Source organism: Petaurus breviceps, unplaced genomic scaffold (assembly GCF_028583685.1).
Source record: "Petaurus breviceps papuanus isolate PSGF00001 unplaced genomic scaffold, PetGlider_PUasm1.0 128, whole genome shotgun sequence".
Classification (NCBI taxonomy): domain Eukaryota; kingdom Metazoa; phylum Chordata; class Mammalia; order Diprotodontia; family Petauridae; genus Petaurus; species Petaurus breviceps.
Window position 1 is genome coordinate 12,679,950 of NW_027185664.1, and position 22,655 is coordinate 12,702,604.

Below are 22,655 nucleotides of genomic sequence, written 5' to 3' on the forward strand. Positions count from 1 at the left end.
TTCCTTCCTTCCTTCCTTCCTTCCTTCCTTCCTTCCTTCCTTCCTTCTTTCATCCTTCCCTTCCTCCACTCTCCTCTCTCTCTTTCTTATTTTTTCTTTCTTATTTTATTATCAGGAGCTCCCAGAAAGGAAAACTTATCCTGCAATTAGAGATTAGCTCTTGTTCAGCAATTCATAGATTGAGCAGCATTCCACAAACTATATTAAAAAAAAACAACCAAAAACTTTTGATCTTGTTATCAACTACTTTAGTAGTCTGATGAACTCTATACAACTCTTCTCAGAATATTTTTTAATCATAATTAACAGACATGCCCATTTTCAGTTAAAGGCGAGTGACAATAAAGATTTTTCCCCTCCATTTCTAAGTTCAAAGACTCCCTTAAATCTATCCATGGACTGTGCATTCTAAGTGAAGAATTCCTGCTTTAGAGATTTGCCTAAGTCAGTTGGGGCTATATGATTCTCCCAGAGTGACAAGGCCAATATGTGTCAGAGGAAGGACTTAAACTCAAGTCTTCCAGAGTCCAAAGCTGATGTTCTATTCATCAAGCCACAATTATTTTCTTCTCTCTGTTTAGTATAAAAATTATGTCCTATGCATTTCATCTTAATGAATATACCCATTTGTAGCCATTTTAAGGAATAACTATAAGAATATTTGACAGTGATGCTTTGGAAACAGCCACAACCCTAGCAATGATGAGAAACATGAAGAATTGTGGGGGAAGGGGGAGAAGTGCTCCTAAAGCAGCAAAGATAGTGGGCTACTTTTATGTCAATATGAGCCATCCCATCTAATCACGGGAAAACACAGTGCTACGTTCTGTTTTGTCTGAGAACTGTGGTGAAGCCTCCCTTGGAGAAGCCAGTTCATTTACATTCTCCAACTGAGTGGGCTGAAAGGGGCCGTTTCCTCTTTATAGGCACCCTGGTTGCTGACCACATTGATGCCATCTTGGACCAGAGCCAAAATCTGCTTGGCCAAGCTCTCAGTTGGCCCTATTAGAAAGTAAAAACCAAATGCATCACCTCTTAAGCAAAGTTGGTCAAAATGCAAAGCAAAAGTGTTATTTTTCCATTAAAATGATTTTTTCTCCTTTGTTTAAACAGAAGATGAAATGATATTCAGAAAAGATGCCACCTCCTGTGAAAATATGTCACATAAAGGGTCAACATTAATAAGAGGATGATTTTCAGAGTGGTTGCTCAAGCAACCCACTGAACCAAATTTTGCTAATATTGAAAATCTCAGATTTTCAAAGGACACGGTCACTTAACCACTTCAGTGCCTCTGGCTGTACAACACACTCTCTGGGAATTGATATTAATACAGCCCATGGGGGCTGTAGTATATTTGTTTCTGCTCCATTGAAGAAACAGAGACACAGATACACTGTGAGTCCCTAAAGTAGGCCAAATAGTCACATATGTGATCAAAGAGAATCATTGTACAAATGATACCCCCTTATATTGTCTTATTCTGAATTTGTTTTACCATATTTATTCCTATATTTTCAGCCATTTAATATTCCAATGCCTATAAATTTTGAGAAGCAAACATACACTTTACTTTCAATACTTTATTGAGGATATTATTATTTTGTTTTGTTTAATTGAAGAACAATATTGCTGATACATAAAGGACCTCTAAGTGGCATAAGCCAAATGAGATAAAAGAATTAAATTAAATTTGCAGCTCCTACTTATAGTTAGCTAGGTAGGAGGAAACAAGCAAAAACCACAAAACAAAACAGAAAATAAACAGCATTTCTGCATTCAAACCCTAGTTTTGCTATTTATTAATTGTATGACCTTAGGCTACCATCATCAGACTTGAAATATTTTTCAATAACAAATGCAACAGAATAAACAGTATGAGGTAGGCAGTTTGGAAGAGTAGAAGCCGTACTAGATTGAAAATCTGAGGGCCTGAGTTGATATCTCAGCTCTATCTGCGACCTGTGTGCCCTTCGGTAAGATCGTTCTCCGGGCCTCATTTTCCTCGTGTATTCCATGAGAAATTGTACCAGATGATCTGTAAGATCCCTTTCAGTGTGAAATCTAGCATTTTAGGACAGCAAAGTCAGTTAGTGCCATCCCTCTAAATCTTACTTCCTCATTCTCTCTTTGTTTCCTACCTGGCATGTTTATCTGGAATGGAAGTTACAAGCTTGTTAGATTCCATGATGTACATCCATATCTGTAGGGACATAGAAATAATGAGCTGAGGCTTTGGTCACTTCTGCTCTTTCTTTGTCCTAACCCAAAACTTAGATCTAGGAGTGGAAGGCTGAATAGAAGTGCCACTTGCAAATTATCATTCTCTACAGAGAAAGTCAAGAAGAATGCAAGTAACTTCCTACTTTAAAGAATGCATTATCCAGCATTCTTTCCCTTTTGATAGAATTTTATTTATTTCATTAAATATTTCTGATTACATGTAAAATTAACATTGATTTTTTTTTAATTTGGGGTTCTAAATTCTCTCCCTCCCTTCTGCCCTCCCACACCCCTTGAGAAGACAAGCACCATGGTGTTGATTATATATGTGGAGTCATTATCATGAATTCTTTCCAAGTAACACATAGGAACAATAACTAGAATTTAAAGTTAAAAGGGATCTTAAAATTGATTCAGTCAAATACTTTTATTTTATTCTGAGGAAACTGAGACTCAGAGAGATGAAGTAACTTGCCTACAGTCACACAGCTAATATATGCTGCAGGTGGGATCTGAGCTCTGTTTATCCTGATTCCAAGACTAATATTGTATCTTCTGTGCTTCAGAAAGAAAAAAAAAAAGGTGTGGGGAGAAGAAACAACTTGAACTCACCTGACAAATTTTAATCTTATTTTATGTCTTTTAATGAAAATTATTGAGGAAGACAGTAGAGGAAAAGCAAGATGGCAACATAATATTATTTGCCCCTAATTTGTCTAGTAAGGAAAGGCATATGGACCATGGTTCTAGAATCAGAAGAACTGTCTATGTATCCTACTTCTACTTACTTGCTAAGAGACTGCAGAGAATTCATTTACATTCTTCCAAACTCAGTTTCCTTAACTGAAAAATGGGAAAACTCATAGATATAGTATCTACTTCACAAAGGTAGAGAGAATCAAATGAGATCACGTATGTAAAGTACTTCATAAATTGTAAAGCCCTATGCAAATGTTAGCTGTTATTTTAGCGCAAAAGAGCATAAAAAGGAAATTACATGAGTAAATATGGTATTTGCCAATTCGAGAGCGCATGAGATTTGTAGCTTTAAAATATGACAAAACATCTGCACCAGACAGGAAAAATGTATTTGAAAGCATGGTCAAAGGACAATCCTCCACTCAAGACCCATTGAGCTAACATAGCCCTCTTCATGCTACATACAGTCAAACAGGGAACCTGTGTCAAGTGTTCTGGATACATTGATTTTTCTTTGCTTTTAAGTGGCTTTCCATCCATCTATAAAACATTCCTCTTTTCTCCAGTCCCTGTGGCTTTCTTCAGATGGCTATAAAACACACTAATCTGAAAGGTTTGGATGGGCAGCAGTTACTGTGCTTTTAAATTTCTGCTCTCAAGATCAAACTGCCCTTTTAAGGATTGTAGAAGAAGAAAAATTAAATTTGTGGTGGCCCTCACAGTACTTTAAATTAACCAATTATAGTTATTGTTGTTTTGTTTCCCTCAGCTTCCCCTTTTCCTCATCTCTAAGTCAAAATTTGAAAATAGTATATATATAAATATTAATGAAATGATTCCAAATTTTCCCACACAGTGTGGGAAGTTATTGGGAATACGAAAGAAGGTATGGTCTCTGCCTTTAAGGTGTGAGCACTATAGACAGGAACCCAAATATAATTAATTTAGAAACATGAAAAATTAGAACCCTAAGTTCAAAGGATCAATATTTTTACATTGTAGTGAGAACGTACAAGTGAGACAATGATTTATTTTAAAATATACAAGAAACGTTGTAATGGCTATACTAGCCACAGGAATAATAGAATGAACCTTTCATTCTTATGAAACCAGAGGATTTTGGCTAGTAAAACCATCTATGTTTTTAGGTTGTATTTAGTAGCATTATATAACAACGACTGGTGGGAATATCGTGTCTTCATAGGGAATTCATTGACACTGAAATCATCTCCCAAAGGAAATCGTCAAGTTAGACTTTTTGTCACCTGAAATTGCATAAGGAAAGCAACTACACTGTAAGAAACCATGCTTGATGTATCAGTCTTAACTAGGGTTATCAGTGCCTATGGGAAGTTTCCCAACTGCCCAAGGCAAACAGCAAATAACTAACCCTCAAATCAACTTTTTAAAGGCAAATTCAGTTGAAGGGAGGAGAGAACCTGGAACATCAAGGCACACTGCTGGGAAGGTCATATAGGGTGCTGGAGGAGAGAGTAAAGACTGCGTAGGTCTGAAGGGAAGCCCACCTGTCAGGAGGAATAGGTGCTAAGAACTGAAAATACAAAGACAAAATTAAAATATATCCTGTCTGCAAGGAGTTAAACTTATAATGAGGAAACAATATTACTCTAAATACAAGCTACATATAATGTGAAAACAAAGTGTACAATCTGATGCCTTCCTAGTTTAACTAGTTACTATTGCTAATTTGATAGTAGACTGAACTGATTCTATGCTTAAAGAGCACCCTCTAAATTTCTGTACCCTGTTTAAAAGTCCCATTTATCTGAACTTAGTTACAGATCTCTAATATATACTCAAATAGCTCTGTTCTTCTGATCACTGAAATTCTAGGTTAATTTTTTTTTCTTTTAAATATGACAACATTTCCTTTCACAACAACTACTGAAATCACCAGAAGAAAGATTGAAGAAAGATTTCCCAATTTACAGGAAACCTTTTGGTGACTTTCCCTTGATAACTTCTACAAATTTCTTTTTAGTTTTGAAACTATTAAAGAACTCAACTTCTTTCTTTGCATATAATTTAAACAATATATTAAATTTATATGATTAACATCCATCTTTAATACCTACTCATGTAAAGGGATTGTATAATCTTTTGGATTATAATATGATACAAGAGGAGTTCTTATTTTTTATGTCGTAAGTCCCATTGGAGTGTGTTGAGGACTGAACCCCTTCTCAGAATGTTTTTAAATGTGTAAAATAAAATGCACAGAAACAAAAAAAAAACCAATTATAATGAAATTCAATTTTATTTCTCCCTTCTTTGCTTCCTTCCTGTTTTTCTTCCCTTCCTTCCTTCTTTCCTTCCTTCTCTCTCTCTGTCTCTCTCTTTCTATCTCTCTCTGTCTCTGTCTCTCTGTCTCTGTCTCTCTGTCTCTCTCTCTCTGTCTCTCTCTCTCTCTCTGTCTCTGACTCTCTCTCCTTCCTCAGAACCCAGGCCAAGATGCTCTGTGCTTACTCAACCCTTTAACCTCTCACTACATCTGGTTCCTAACACAAATAAGAATCATTAGTTAATCATTTTATTGAAGATGATGAAGCCTTTAACAGAGGGCTCTTAGTAAGCTACACAAGACATTACTTGCAAAAGTTTTCTGAACTTCTTTGAGAGAGTTGTTATTGGAATTAAAAAAAACTGTGAAAAGAATAGCAGGGATAGCCATCACATTTCCTGATGGTGAGAAACTATCGAATTATAAAAGCATCTCCAAGGTAATGGTGCTAGAGCTATGATTTGAGTCATTGTGAGCAAGACTAAACACAGTGATTGGAATCACTGAAATCAATGTGAGAGTCCACTGGGGAGAAAGACAGAATTCTGAAATGACATCTCTGGTCCTATGACATAACAATAGTGAGAGTAATGATAAGAATACATGGAATTTAATAGCGTGGAAACCTGCACTTGAATGAAGAGCCAAACTACTTTCAGGAAAAAAATAGAAAGCTCCTTAGGGTGAATTTTTCCCTCCTTCTAGTAATGAACTGATGGCTTACACCAATGAGTGGGGGGGGGGGGAGGGAAAGCAAAAGTAAATGTAAGTGGAAAGAACTAAGCATTCCAGGTAATGACAGAACAGGGATAAGAAATAACTATTCTGAGGTCACAGACGCTCTATTATTCACTCAATATATAGCATAGGTTTCCACCTTTGGATTGTGTTATTGGGGAAAGGGGAAAAGGACAGTATCTCAATGTCATTTCTTTTGGAGTGATGCTTAATATTGTAGGCCTGAAATGTAGGAGACAGACAGACAGACAGAGACACAGAGAAAAATAGAGAAGAAAAAAGGGAAAAGAAGGCACAAAAAAAACAGAAGAAAAGAGAATATTCAAGGAACCAGTCCCTAGTCCAGTGCCTTACATATAGCAGGTATTTTTTTTAATGATTGCTCATTGGAATGAATTGAAACATGACAGTGTTTATTATTGTTTTTGCTCTGGCTAAAATACATTTTCTTTAAAATTTCATTCTCAAATATATAATAATATTATATGATATTACAATAGTGATTGATGCTTTCTATTTTCTCATCATATGACACATGCCATATGGTATCTGGATATTAATATTTGTCTAATAGTTCTGTTACTAAAGTTATTAATATGATAATACTTTGGTAATGAATTTACAAAAATTCCAAACAAATACTAAATAGTCTAATACAATGAAAAACTGTGGAAATATGCATTATGCATTAGGCTTTGTTACAGATGCCTGCCAAAAATAGTGTTTGGCAAACAGTAGCATGCTTGAAAAGTGGCTGGATGATTAAAATTTATTGCTGCTGATAGACCAAGTGCAAACACTCAGCAATCTTGGCTATTCCTGTGCTGGCAGCCACAACAACCAGTTCCCTGACTGCTCAGATTATCTCTGAAAGCTTCTGGGCATCACAAAAATTAAGGAAGACGTTTAATGAGATGTTTGGTCCTGTAGAGAATGACTTCTCCAAACAAAGGAATCCTCAGTAGCCCATCTCCTTCTGACTAGATAATAGTCTTGGCACCAAACTTCAGTTCTCATCCATTCTGTTCACTTCACCTACCCCTGCACTGTCCATCCTCTCAATCCCCTTGCCCATACAGAGATTCATTAGAAATCCCTGGATGTTCCTGCAATAGCAGATGGACATGCTCTTTCCGCTCACTGCCCCTTACGTCTGTATTCCCTGCCTCTCCTTCCCAGCTCCCGATATACTCAAGTTGTTCTGTTTCCCATTGCCTTTTTCGAAGTATCCCTCCACTGTTACCTTTAGTTCATTTTGTTTTTGCATATACTATTGGGTGCAGAGTTTTTTTTCCTCTCCATTCTTCTTCCTACTTCTACAGAGACCCACCACCTAAGCATATAGGTGTGACAGGGGATTGAATGCTGGACTTTGTATCAGCAGAATCTCAATTCCAAGTCAGCCTCAGACACTTAATACCTGTGTAATCTTTGACAAGCTCATTTAATCACTATCAACTTCAGTTTCTTCATCTGTAAAATGAAGATATTACCAACTCACAAAGTTATGAGAATCAAAAAGGGTAATATGGGTAAAGGATTTTGCAAAACTTAATGCACTATATAAATACTTGCTATTATTATTTATTGTGATGATGATGATGATAATGTGGACAGAAGGAGACACAAAAGTCTATTCATAGAATAATAGTTTTGTTTTTTAAGCTAGAAGGAAAATTAGAAACCATTTAGTACAAACAACTCATGTCAGAGACAAGAAAATTAAGGACCAGAGAGGTCATATGATTTACCTAAGGCCACATATCATTCCAATGACAGAGTTAGCTGAAAAGAGAATCGAGAGAATGATGCATCTATGGCTACATCTGTATCTATGACTATGTCTATGTCTATCTATATCTGTATCTCCAAAATCATGCCAGTAGCAAAGTTATAAAGCTACAATCTGAACTTCCGTCCTCTAACTTCAAATGTAGCCCCCTTTCTCCTAGACTATACAATGAGCCGACAATGAAAGGATAATAGTTTTATGTCCTGAAGCAATTGTGTGCCTCTAGTACACCCTAGCTGTGTGACTCTAATTTATGCTCTCTATGAAATAAAGAAGATATCTTAGATGCCATCAATAATAATATTTAGCATTTATATAGTGCTTTACAAATACTTTATCATTTAATCCTCAAAAAATCTTATCATGTCAGTGTTATCATTTTCCATTATTATAGATGAGGAAACTGAGACCGAGGCTCACACGGACAGTAAGTGTGAGAGGCAGAATTGGAACTTGTCTTTTTTTAACAAAAATATTTATTTTATTCTTAACTTAAGGCACAAAATGAGTAATGCCATAACCTGGCAAATAGAAAATAAGATGATTGAAAGATGATTGCAAATGAAACTAAAAATCTATTATGTGCAATTTGCTATGTCTTTCAAATATATAACAGTTACCATGTAACTTTCTTTCTTTTTCCTTTTTTTCTTCCTTCCCTGCCACCACCCTATAGATGACTACCATTACACACACACATATACGCATACACACATACTTATATGTATATATATATATATAAACATGTATATGTAAAATCATTCTATAGAAACTTCTGTTTATCAATTCTCTGGATGCAGTGTCTTCCTTCAGAGCTCCTTTGTAGCTAATTTTAACATTTATAATAATCAAAATAACTTTGTCATTTAAGTTGTAAAAAATGTAAAGAGATTTAGCAGTATTAGATCTCAAACTATAATATAAGGCAGTAATTATCGAAACTATCTGGCACTGTCTAGGGAATAGGAAGGTAGACAGGTGGAACAAAGTAGCCATATAATTTACAGCAACGAATGAATATAGTAACCTTGTGTTTGACAAGTGTAAAGATAAGTTTGGAAGGTAATTATTCACCATTTGGTAAAAATTGTGGGGAAAGTTAGAAGACAATATGGCAGAAATTGGATACAGACCACTATTTATCAAGATAAGATCAAAATGGATACAAAACCTAGATATAAAGAGAGAATTTAAATCTTAATGACTTCAGGAACAGTATTCTATCCATTCTTCTCCCTAACTACTTTTGAGATGAATGCTGAGCTTTGCCGAACTCAGCATTTGTAATACCATATTCTTCTTCTATAAATCAAAAGTAAATTGAGGAATTTAAAGTATTCAACAAATTATTGTAGGGGTTCTCAATGTTTTTGTGTATATCAGTGCTCCCTAGGAGTCTGGTGAGGCCTAAGAACCTTGCTTTAGCATATTGTTTCTTAATGAACAAAATTAAATGCAAAGTACTATAAAAGGAAGTTTGAGTTTAGTAAAAACAATTTTAGATAGATAGATAGATAGATAGATAGATAGATAGATAGATAGATAGATAGATGATAGATAGATAGATAGATAGATAGATAGATAGATAGATAGATAGATAGATGATAGATAGATGGCTGGATGGATGGATAGATGGCTATATAGAGAGATATTTGTCTAAAACCTATACATAAAATCAAAGTTAAAAACTCTTAATTTAATAGGTCTCTCCCCAAATAAAACATACAGCAATTGTCATTGAGTTGTTTCATTTGCCCTTAAAACAACTTAATCAAGTTATTTTTGAGGATAGTCCATGTACAGGTTTCCATGAACAGTAGACTATGAGGTTGGTGAGTGGACATAGCAGAAATGCTCCTGGGAAAAAGACAGCTCAGAAGAATCCAACTGAAGAGGCCTAAATGGTTTATTGATACACCAATAAAAAGCGATAACCTGAGTCACACAAAATTAGCAGGGAAAGAACCCTTGACAAAATAACGCACTTATTTATGGATAGACAGAAAAAACTAACTTAAAATGGGTTGAAATTCTGTGACTGATCTCCTATAAAATTCCTGTCTGAAATATGAGAAACTCAGTATTAAAGGAATAGTTAAGGGAAACGAAATTGAAATTCATCTCAGTTAAACTTTCGAAATGAAAAGGGCAATAGAGACCATTGAGTTAAGCAGTGATGTAAGAAGTTCAATCAATCAGAATCACTTAGAAACATAAACAGCCTAGTAAAGAAGATGGGAACCATCTATAAAAATAAACAGAAACCAGTTAACAGGATCATTAGCAGAAAGAACAAGTAGGAAGGAGTGTGACACAGTCCCCCCACACGTACCCACACCGACATCAGAATGCAGAAATTTTAGCAGGGAGAAGGCAGGATAGATCTATCAGAAGGGATAACAGGAATGAGGAAGAAGCCAATAATGAAATGACTGATGAGTTCAATTTCAGTTTCATCTAAATTTACTAAAAAGCTATCTGAGCGGAACAGAAACCTCAAGTTTGATGCAATGTGTTCTGCTTGAGACTCAGACTAAACAAAGCCAATAGGAATTTTCCTTGAAACTATAGAATGACTTTGTGATAAAGGTTCCAAGCACCTGTAGAAGCTGCTATGCTTTTCTACTTTCTGATTTCTTTCCATGCCTTTCAAGGATTACCTTCTATCCAAAAACAAACAAACAAGCAAACAAAAAACCCTATAGTTTTCTATTTGCATAATATTATTCCTTATTATCAACATCCTAAATTCACATTGGATTGCTTCTTGACCTTAAACCTCCCTACTTATAGGATTCACTTTCCTTTTTTTTTTTTTTATAAAATTAAGGATTTGGATTAGAATAGCTCAAATGAATACTGTAATGCTATACTAGGTGGAGAGGCCAAAAGTGATTACACTGCCAGTCAGGTGTCTTGATTTTTGAAGGTGGAGTGACAAGTCAACAAGTGTTCAAAATGTACTTCTGCTATTGAAGTCAATCATTTTGTCAACCTCAAGTCAGGGCATTTCTTGATGAAATGAAAAGATTGACACATTCCAGAATACACACTTCTGCACAGAACATTTGAAAACCAGTCTCCCTTAACACACCTAACAGTCCCATTGCCAATATATTTTTTTTAAAAATCTAAATAAGATCTACCCTATCAATGAGTGGGTCTGATTATGGGATGATAGTGGCCCAGAAATCCCAGCAAGATATTGGGGGAATGATATGCTAAGTTTAGGGTGCAGCATGTCTCAGGATCTATATAGTCTTACTTCTCCTACTATGTACTGAAGTTCATTGAACCTGAGACTCTCTGGAGATAACCTGGGTCTTATCCAATTCCTTCCCCTTTTGGAGGATACCAGCCCCAGGTCGGGAGTGGAGAGGACTCAGCAGTTGCCAAATTTAGAGATATCATTCTTTGTCTCAAACAAACAGGCTTTGTTTTTCCTACCTTCAATCTATACCATCAATGAATCCGTCCTTGAATTTTCTGGGGTAATCACCTGACCTTCTCTTAATATGTCAAAACAGTCTTCAATTTGCCATAAACAAATAAACAAAAAGGTACCATATGATTCTACCATACAAAGAGAAAAAGATAACAACTGACAGGGACTAATATCAATGATAGGCACCATTATAAAGAAGTAGACTAGATACCATACTGTCCATTTAAGAGAGGTGCTTGAAAAACCAGATTCAAACTATGCCACAGCAAAAGACGTTTGTTGAATCAATGAGGGTACAAATATTTTTCAGAAAGCGTATCAAATATTACCAGGTTAAGGGAAGGGGTAAAAATGTCTCACTACAAACCAGCTATAAACCAAGGAATGAATCTGTGGGTATGCATGGCAATTCTTTTGCAACTGGAAATATTCATTTGGGGGACACTTTTCAAATAATTATTTTTGTACGTTAATATATTCATAGTCTTTTTCAGATAAAGCCTGTGATGACAATGTAGACAGTAGGGATGGGTAACACAAACATATTAAACAATGATGACATTTTAGTTACAATAAATGACAGTAATTAAACAAGCTACAGGCATTTAGATGGCTCATTGGAAGGACTTTTGGGCCTGGGGTCAGGAAGACTTATGTCCATGAGTTCAAATTTGACCTCATGTACTTATTATCTGTATGACCCTGGGCACATCACTTATCTGTGTTTGCTTCAGTTCCTCCTCTGTAAAACAAGTTGGAGAAGGAAATGGCAATATACTACAGGATCTTTGCCAAGAAAAACCCCCAAAAGGGTCATGAAGAGTCAGACATGATTAAAAATGACTGAACAACAACAAAAATGGCAGTAGGCAAGCAGTTCTCCCAGCCTTGATTACATCTTTTTTATTTTTTTTAACTTTTATTATCTAAAACAAAACAAGTACTTATCTCTGGCTATAGGTTTAGGGAGAAAAGTAGGCCTTTTCCTACATATAAAATAGCTGAAATCTAACCTCAGACCTAAAGCAGCCTTTCCTAGGACCTCAGGAAGAAGAATCATATTTAGAGTCCTCTCCTATCATCTAAAATGTTTCAAGAGTGACAGCCTATACCTGCATGCCAAGAAGGCCATAATCTCCTCTTCAGAGGCTCAGCTTGTCACTCCAGCTTCTTGGAAACCTAGGAATGCCTGGCGATTCAGGCAAACCTCACTGACAAAGCAGGTGATTACCTTTTTTATAGAAGACAATGACACCAGAGGCGCCACTTCTCTGGAATGATTGATCCTGCCAGTCATTGTAGGCTATACCAGGCCTCATCTGAGGATCATTTATTTCACTCATGCTCTGAGTTTCCATTTTACTGAGGGGAAAGTATGTATAAATACCATGGCAACTCCCTGGAAAATGACTCATGTCTATAATGTTTGTATTTTCTGGTCCTCAAGGTATATTTAGATGTGAGGGCTACTTTATTTAGAGAAGCAGACTGGGGTACAGGCCTTGTAGTGAGAAGGATCCTTGTTTTGTGAATTGGGAGTCACTTCGCCTAGGCCAAGTCACTTCACAATTCTAATTCTTTACTATCTAATCTGTAAAATGGTATTATATATATTTATATACACATATTTAAATACATATACACATATACACATAGTCTAACTTACAGGGTTGTTGTAAGGAAATTGCTTAGTAAATAAGGAAGGAGCTATATAAATGGAATGTAATTTCATATGTGGCTATGTTCCTTTATATCCTATTTAATGGGAAGCTCAGAATTCCCCACTGATTTGACTAACCAAATGGTTTGATTCTGTCCAAATAGAGGCTATGGTTTGATTTGTCCTATGAAAGAAAGAGATCCTAAGAGATTCCATTAATAGCAGAATAGTCTCCCTCCTGTGTTTCATTAACCATTTGACACATAGGTCCATTTCATACTCCATAGCTCATCGTTTTCCCAGTACCCTTGAACGGCCTGCAAAGGAAACTGAGAAAAAATTCAGGCAGAGAAAATATATATATATATGAGCTATAAGTTGGTTGAGAAGGACTCTGTTATCAACATGTTATATAGCATTAGATTCACATACATGTTATGGTATACACATATTTGAAGCCATCAGGACTATAGGTAACTATAAGCAAATAGCAAATAAAAACATGACAGTAAGAGGATGATAAAGGAATGTGTAAGATTGCTATCCTTATAATACAAAAAAGGGAGTGATCGAGCTCAGACTCCTTGCACATAACTGGTTTGGACAATATTTTTTGCCTGAGAAGGGTCATCATTACATTCAGAATGTGTAATGAAAGGCCATCTCTAAGACTGCTGAATTTTTTATCAGCTTAAAGCTAAGGATTTTGAAGAATGGCCTATAAAGAAGTAAGGGGGTTTGGGGCTAGGGGAGGGCAGAGAGGAAAGACAGCACTCTCCAAGGTCACCTTAACTGAAGTGTTCAAATTTTGGAAGAATCGAAGTAAAAGGGGATAAACTGTTCCTTCAGCTGAGGAGTTCACAAATCTGAGGCAAGTTTATAAGAAACAGGAAGTTAAAGGGAACAGGTAGAAATTTCATGGATCTTTTTCTCAGAAAATCATAAAAGAAATCAAATGCCAAACTAGTCTAAGTCATGAAAACATATAGAAGTTCTGAGTATGAAGGAAAGGAAGAGGGGTCAGGAGGAACCAATGAAAGGAGAGGATGCTGGGGAATATGAACAAACGAAAAGCAAAGAGGAAAGAGAGTGAGAGCCTGAGAAGCTCAGGGAGACTTTCAATGTGATTTTCTTTCATATATGTTTCCTCAGTAAGAAGTGAGATGCTAACAAGTTGATTAATAACATGTAAGGTATTTCCAGCACCTAGTGCAGTGCGTGGCCCAGAGTATGTATTTGATAAATGCATATTTATCTGACTGACTAATTATAGCATTTAATATCTCTGTCAAATGTTTGGTTGTGAAAGCCAGACTAATGTGGAACAAAATAAGAATAACAAATACCTAATTAACCTTGGCAAAACAGGTTGAAGAGGTATAAACGTCTCTGGTGAAAGCCACATAGAAATTTACACCACACACACATACACACACACACACACACACACACACACACACTTCCAGCCTTCTAATGTTCGCACTGTTCCACACAAAAATAACCAATGGAGAGTTAACTCCTTTGCAGAAGATGCAAGTTAAATTCAGTAGTATGGAATGGGGATAAGTATTTTTGTCTAATATCTGTTATTTACACAATTTGTTTCTCTGCTATATAAATCAGTTATAACAATTAAATTTCAGAATCCTCATTTTATACAGCTTCCATTTAGCTGTCAATTTGATCTTCCTAAAACACAAGCTTGACCATGCCATTGCTCTGCTCCAGCATTCAACAAACTCCAATGGTTTCCTATTAACTCCAGGATAGAACATAATATCTCCTGTTTAATTTTACCACCCCACCCCACCCTGCAACCTGGCCCCTTCCCACTTTCCAGTTTTATTACTCTTTTCACCCTTCTTTTCCTTCCCCCCTCAAACTGCAATTCAGTGGCAAGAACTTCTTTGTTTTTTCACTAAATGATAGAAATTCTATTTCCAACTCAGAGCATTTTCCTTTGTTGTTCTCCAGGCCTGGAATTATCTCACTCCTACTCTACATCCAAACTTCTCCCCTTACTCTCTTCAAGTCTCAGCTAAAATAGCAACTTTGAAAAAAAAAAAACTTTTCCTGATCTCCCTTACTTACTTTATTATCTTCAAATTCCCTCTCATATAACTCATATATAGTTGTTTGCATATTGTCTCCACCCTAGGATTGTGAGTTTTTTGAGAGAAGAGACTGTCATTTACATGTCTTTGATTGCCCAATGCTAAAGAAATTGCCTGACACAGAGTAGGTTACTTACTAAATTCTTGTTACCTGACTAATAACATGTAAGGTATTTCTAACACCTAGCACAGTGCCTGGCTCATAGTTTGTATTTGATAAATGTTTACTGATGCATTATAGCATTGACTATCTCTGTCAACCATCTAGCAGAGAGCAATACAGCTTTGGATTGTTGATAATCTTTCTATACATTTCTCTCGTTTTTACAGCTAGAGTATTCTCTCCCTGAGGGAAAGTTATATGTATTTCTTTGCCCTTTTTACAGTGCCAGAGTGTGGAGCTTATGTTCAGGAAAAAATATGTTGAACTGAAATAATTTACATAACCTTTCTTTGAATGACACACCTGTTTCAGTTCTCTAGAGTACTGTTGGGCAAGTAATGACTACAGGTTTTGCTTACTGAGAGAGTGGAAGGACTGCTTTAAAGCAAAAACAGAACAGAACAACACATCCTACTATTCTGACACTGTCTGTCCTGGGAATTTGTGTTCTCCAGAGAATGGCTATGGAAATATTGGGTCATAGAGTCTCCCACATTGCCTAGCTGGAATTCTCTTGTGATTAAGTCTAGCTTCAGTTTCAGAAAGAAATAATCTCCCAACCAAGACTTTGCTTTTTTTGTTGTTGTTGTTCTCTTTAACTTCCTTAACCTTCTTTGTTGTAAAACGGCTGTCGCTCTAGCTATTGTCACGTAATGACTCCTTCTAGTCTAACTTTTTTTAAGCAACAAAAAAAGAAGCTATTTTGCTCACACTTGCATTTCCATCTATATTGAGTCAAATGCATAAAAGAGAAGAGAATATTAATTGATATTTGGATGAGGGAACCCTATGCAATTTTAATTATAGGATTGCAAGCTGGTGGTTAATTTAATTTTTGCTTCGATTTACGAGGAAGCACTTGGTTAATGGAGGTTTGCTCTAGCATTTAAGAAATGCTTTATTGAGAGGATCTCATCTTTGTGATTTACTGTCTGGGTACAAGCTAAGTTTCTTTCATTACAGAAGAAATGATTATGTGCCCTTGAAGCTAAATTCATTGCAGGGATGGCCAGTTGGGGACACCACCCACTATCTCATAGACCACTCTTTCTGAGGAAAGCAACAGAGTGAAGGAAGGGAAGCCCTGCTTTGCTTGCTTGTCATAAACCTCTTTCTCAGTGCATTCAATACACACATGTGCATGGCTGATTAATGCTCCAATCCTTGCTGACATTATGATAAGCCTTAAAGCCATCCCACCCCTGTGAAAGGACATTGCCTTTTCCTTGTGGAAAACCTTTTTTTTTTTTTAAAGATGAAGACAAGGCAAAGGAGTAAAAAAAAATGGAATGGAGAAATTAAAAAAAAACAAACTTAAAAGTGAAGTCTAGAAAACGTAGTAAACAATCAGGAAAACAGGAGGAAAAGAATACCCAAGGAAGAATCCTTGAATAACCTTGTTTAGAAAATTGTATAAAATAAGCCCATCTATGTAATCCTGTTATGAACTGTTAGCTTATGGGCTTTATTCACAGAGAAACTGTGTAATGAGATTAAACCACACAAGAAAACATGCTTGGCTGCTGCTTCTTGGCTGAACAAAACAAAGAAAGCAATAAATGGACAATTATAATTTTGTGCTTCCCCTCACTAGAAACAAAACAATTAGGAAGGAAGATGCTGTGATGGTGTGGATGCCAAATGCCTGTCTCCCCCTACTGCACATCTTTGCAGAGAATGCTTCTTATTGCCTTGTTCACCTTCTAATGTTGTTTTATTATGATACAAAACCCACTTAGTTTTAAAGCAACACGGCATCGCTCTAATTATACAGTTTAAATCTCAAGATCACTCTCTGGAGACTGAAGAATATATAGATTGCTAAGAGATATTATCATATTCTTGATATTGCTTCTTTCCAAAAACAACCATCCTTTCCCAAAACTGTCTTTGTTTTGCTCAAAGCCAATATTTCATGTCTAAATAGATTAATATGGGATGCAGAAATTCAAGTGAATTAAGGAACCATGTTAATTTGATCAAAGAGGTGTTGGGGGAAGATGTAGGTCTCTGAAGCTAATCCTTATGTCTTTTCACTCTACCTGCAACTCTCAGACTGTACACAAATCTTCCTTGGATGCCTCATCCTGGCATCAAGATGACCCAGAATACTCAAAAAAAACTATGCCAGTGGAAGAGAAGCTCTGGCAGGCCCTATCAAACTGGAAGGGCTTCTAGTATAGGCTTGGCAATGGGCTTCCTGACTGTAATGGGAAGGCCAGCCTAGATCAATGCAGATAGGATTATCATCAGTTCAGTTGCAGCATGATGAGTTTGGGGGCCATAGTAACTCACAAAGAACATTTACCAAGTAGTAAGAGGGCTGTGAGATGTCCAAGGAAGATATGTATCTGTCTCCTCTTTGCTTGAATCTTTAAAGTAAGTACTCTATATCTAAAACATGGGTCTGTCAGCAAGGACTCTGACAGTGTGGGAAAGAGAAGGTATCTTTGACAATTGTTCTTTTTGTATTCTCAGCACTCTGCAGTATGCTTTCTCCACATTAAGTGCCTAGTAAAAGCTTTTACATCCATCCATCTATTCATCCATCCTTCCCTCCAGTTCATGTCAATTAAAATTCATGTTATGGTTAAGACCCTAAGCAAAAGTAACTCAAAGAGAAAGCCAGGCTCCCACCTTCTGAAGGAGTCAACTTTATCAAAGAAGATTATAGTTTCTGCCTTATAAGAAGGTGTCTTCCTAGCTTTGGTTTTCATCTGAGATGACTGACAATTCCCAGTCTTCAGTTGCATTGCATTCATTGTGCCCATAAGAAATAGGTATGAAAACTTCTGGGTTCAGATTTTTTAAGAATCCAAAGCAAATACACAAAAAAATATGGGCACGTGTGTGCATGTGTGTCTTTATTTATTTATTTATTTCCAATTTTGGAATCATTGTTTCACAGTCCTCTTTCACAAGGCTGGGGACTCATTCAATTCAACAAACATGTATTAAGCAATTATTATATAAAAATGATGCTAGGGACTATTATATGTAATATTCTAGGGAAACAAAAAATAGACAGGACATATTATATGCCTCAATTTAGTTAGTATGTACAGTAGGAAGAGCATTGAGTTTAAAGTCAAAGAGCCTGGGTTTGAATCCTTGCTCTACTAAATAGTATCTTAAACTCTCTGGGCCTCACTGCCTCCATCATCAAAATAGAGGCACGGATGAGAGATCTATCAGACTAGATAGATTTATACTAGACAGATCAGATTTAGCTCTAAAGCTAAATCATGCAGTAGATAACAATTTTTCCCAGCTAAAAATCCATCCTCCTTCCCATTCACTGAATTGATATGTCTATGGCCAAGTCCTATATTAAATGTGTTTGGGTCTAAGCAAGGATAGACAGGAGGCTATAAGGAGGGAATCAGTAGATATTTATCAGAGTCCCCCTGACATAATGATGATAATAAACTTATAACCCTTGTTCTCTGGTAGCTTTATAAATCACATGTCCAGTTCCCTTTCCAAACTCTTAAATGCATCACTGATGCATTTCCCCCTCCCAGTTTATATCAGCTAAGTAGCTCAAGTAGCTCACAGTATGGCACAATATCTATTTCCACTAGACAACCCTTTTTAGAGGAAAATTGATTCATTTAGTTTACAGTATTTCCTACATTTAGCCCCCAGCAGTGTCTAAGCATGCTTAACTAAAGCTAAAGGAAGAGAAGGATTTTTTGTTTGTTTTGTTTTGTTTTGTTTTTAGCAGATAACCAAAAGCTTGTGAGAAATTAACCTCAGAAGCAAACAGCCATGACCTCTAATTCTCATCTACAAAGAAATGTCCTAGACTTCTGAAATATCATTTTTAAAATCCATAGCACCCATTTCCCAAGTCCCTCCTCCCATTCTATACCTAGTAAACTGCAGGCAAAGGAAGTGTGGAAAATAAAAGAGAGAGAGAGAAAATAGTTCCAGTAATGCTTTCTGCCAAGAAAGAAAATGCATTTTGCTTTGGGGATTTAAAAGAAGCAACTGGCCTTCAGTAAATAAGCAAAGGCCTATGTAAATTTCAGCAGTACTCAGGACTACAGAGTAGAGAATTTCTAGTATATTTGTTTTCAATATTGCCAGCAACTGTGCTTCATCCATCTTATCCTGAATTGTCCCAAGGACACATAATGCTGCTATTTATTTTCTTCCCAAAACAGCTCCTCAGGACAGAGAAAAAAATTTCGAAGTGCTTAAAAAAAAGGGTCAAATTTCACTTATGATGCCATGGACTGCGAGAATTTATCAAGAATTTTTAAATATCTTGGCACAATATCCAAAAATAGAGGAAAGAAAAGAAAAAAAAAATCATCCATGTCATCAAAGACATCCAAGACTTGTATGACCTTGGGCAAATTGCAAATTCACTGGACTTCCATTTCTTCATATATTAAAAAGGGAAAATTGGATGCCCCTCCCCAACATTCCTGACAGCTCTAAATCCATGTTCTTATGATCAACAAGTGTCTGAAAGAGGAATCCCCCTTTTAATATAGGTATTCTCTTTTGTTTTCCCAAACTAATGGATGTTCAAGTAGATGTTGTCTAGATGTCTAAGTTAATAATTTAATTCCATCACATTATAAATCCTGGGCATTTAAAAAAACCAGTAAATATAAAATTAACCAATAGTTCTTATATCTCTAAAGCTCTTCAATGAATAAAAGTTATTAACTAAATTAATGATAAGACCTATAATATGCTAAACAGTAATTACCATCTTCAAAGACATCTTGATTAGGTCTACAAAAGCAAAACCAGAATTTGGCAACCATTTAAATATGGCATGCCAAGGTGCTGGCTTCTTCCCTCTGGTACTGCAAGTAAAGGATTTTTTTCTTGTTTGAGAGGCATGTTCATATAGAGGAAAGAGTATTAGTTTTGGAGTCAGAGTACATAGGTACTAATCCAGGCTATGCTATTTATTAATTGTGTGGTGAGTACCTGATAGACAGTATTTGATAAATACTTATTAACTTATTAATTGATTGACCTTGGCCAAGGGGTTTCCTTTTTTAGGTCTTAGTTTCTTCTTATTTAACATAAAGGGGTTTGGACTAAGTGATCTCTACCCTCCCTTCTAAGATCAATGTGCTATGATCAAATAAGGAAGAATGAACAAGGCTCTTATTAAGAAGTGCATAAATATCTCTGTAGATGTGTTCGATATGTTCGGCTATTTTATTTGAAAAGAGTTGTGTTTTGTCATCATTGCTCAATAGGAGGGTTCTATTTTCTTTTTTTTTTTGGTGGGGGGGAGTTGTAAGCTAGTAGTTAATGACAGAGATACGTATAACTGATGTCAAATTGCTTTTTTTTCAATGGGGGGAGGTGGGAAGTGAGGCAGAAAATGTGGAACTCAGTTTTAAAAATGAATGCTGAAAATGTTTTTACATGTAATTGGGGGAAAGTAAAATGATGGAGATGTCAAAAAGAAAAAAAAGAAAATATTATCAATAAATCATTTTAAAATCATAAATTTTTTTAACTTTAAAAGGGATAGAATTAGAACAATGTTGTGATTAGCTTGTTAAATATAATATTTACTTTAAAATATTAATTTCATATTTAATCCTTTATTGTCCCTTTTATATATTAAAATATTTGGGGGGTGGTTTTATGATTGCGAAATTCATAATTGAAAGGAAATGAATCTAGCAATGAATCCCTCTTAGATAGCGTAGAGAGGTGATTGACAGTCTATGGAACTTACCAATGAGAATTGGTTCCAGGGTCATTTTTGCTTTGTATGTCACAGTAAGTTAACCTGTATTATAGTTAATGAAAAATTTTACATTGGTAATTCTTTAAATCTTATAGGCTGAGGAGGAAAAAAAAACACTTTCAAAGGAAGTTGTAAAAAAAAGTGCATTTTGTTTTTTCTTTTGTCACTGAAAACATCAAAATATCACCCCCCAAAAAAAATACATTTAAGAAACAATAAATATGGCTAAAATCTGTTAGGTCCCCAACAGTTTTCTCCACAAGTATAAATTATTTACAATAACTGAAGTGTTGCTTGTCTTTAAGAAATTACGACTGCATAATAATTGAATGAGAGGCACTGTTGTGTCCTGAAAAGTACACTCAACTAAGAGCTAGGAAACAAGGGCTGTTTTGCTTTTGTTTGTTTGTTGTGGTTCTTGGTTTTCTTTTTTCAGTTTCAATTCTGAAACATAGCTTTGGGTGTGGGCAAATCTCTCAACTTCCTTGGGTCTCCCATATAATATGCTAAATGTGGGAAATAGATCACAAAGCTTCTTCCTTCTATAACTTTACTTCGTGCTACTGAACCTCCTGAAAGGCAACATAACATGATGGATAACATGCTGAACTTGGAATCAGGACAATAGGTGTTCAAATCTTTATGCACATACTAGCTATATGACCTTGGAAAAGCCATTGAGTATCATTGAACTTGAGGCAACTGTGTCTACATTATATATGAATTACCAGTAACTTCGAGGAAATTTCTACACTAACAAAACCAGTATTTTTGATACCTTAATAAAACATACTAGCTTGTGAATTCCATGTATATAATGTATAGAAATACTTTGAATTTTAGCATTTCTATAATTCTATAACAGAAGAACAAATTCACAAGAAAAAATACATAGAACAGAAAGTTATGAAATTCAGATACCTAGATAACTGAATCAGGATATTCACATATGTTCTTAAAACAAGTATCAACAATAGAAATGCTTCTGAAAATGTGTGAAAAATTAAAGTTTTATAAAGATGATAGAGAGTAATGGTACTATGGGCTCTCCTCTTTTTAGCTTCTGTCTTCTCTATCAAAGAAAATGATAGTAAAACTGGAAAGAGTAGGACAGACTTTCATAGGAAAAAAATTATGGCAGACATAGGTAAGAAAATGGACAGGAAACACTTAGCTATTTTAATTAGTTCATAACTCTATTGCCTGAAAAATTAAATTCTGAAATACTAGATTTTGTACATAAGGCCAAAGTGTCACTGTCATTAATCTGTGAGAAAATGGAATATATAGGCATTCCAGGATGCCAAAATGGGGGCAAATAACCTATTTTAATTTAAAATAATGATAATTTCTAGAATTTGTCAACTAGTAAACTTGAGTACAATAATTGATAAGAAACTGGAGGACATTGTTAAATGAATGGCTCGTGAAGACATGTGCTTACTTGAAGGAGAAAATTCAATCCTGAATGTCATTCTTCAAAGAAAAACATTGATGAACCAGAAAAAAATCTGGCAGAAGATGAGCATGATGTTGAGGGTCCTGGAGATCACATCATATGTGGAGCAATTAAAGGAAACTGACAATACTTGTCTTCTAGAATATGAGAGTGATGGCAACAATTTTTATATCTTAGTAGCCCTGTCATGTAGAGGAGAAAGTAGGCTTACTCTGTGTTGCTACAGAGAGCGGAAATAGGTTAATTATTGGAAGTGGGAACTAGGCCCATTATGCATGAATGCAACTTTCTAAAAGAAAATTTCATTCAATGAAATAGAATATCTG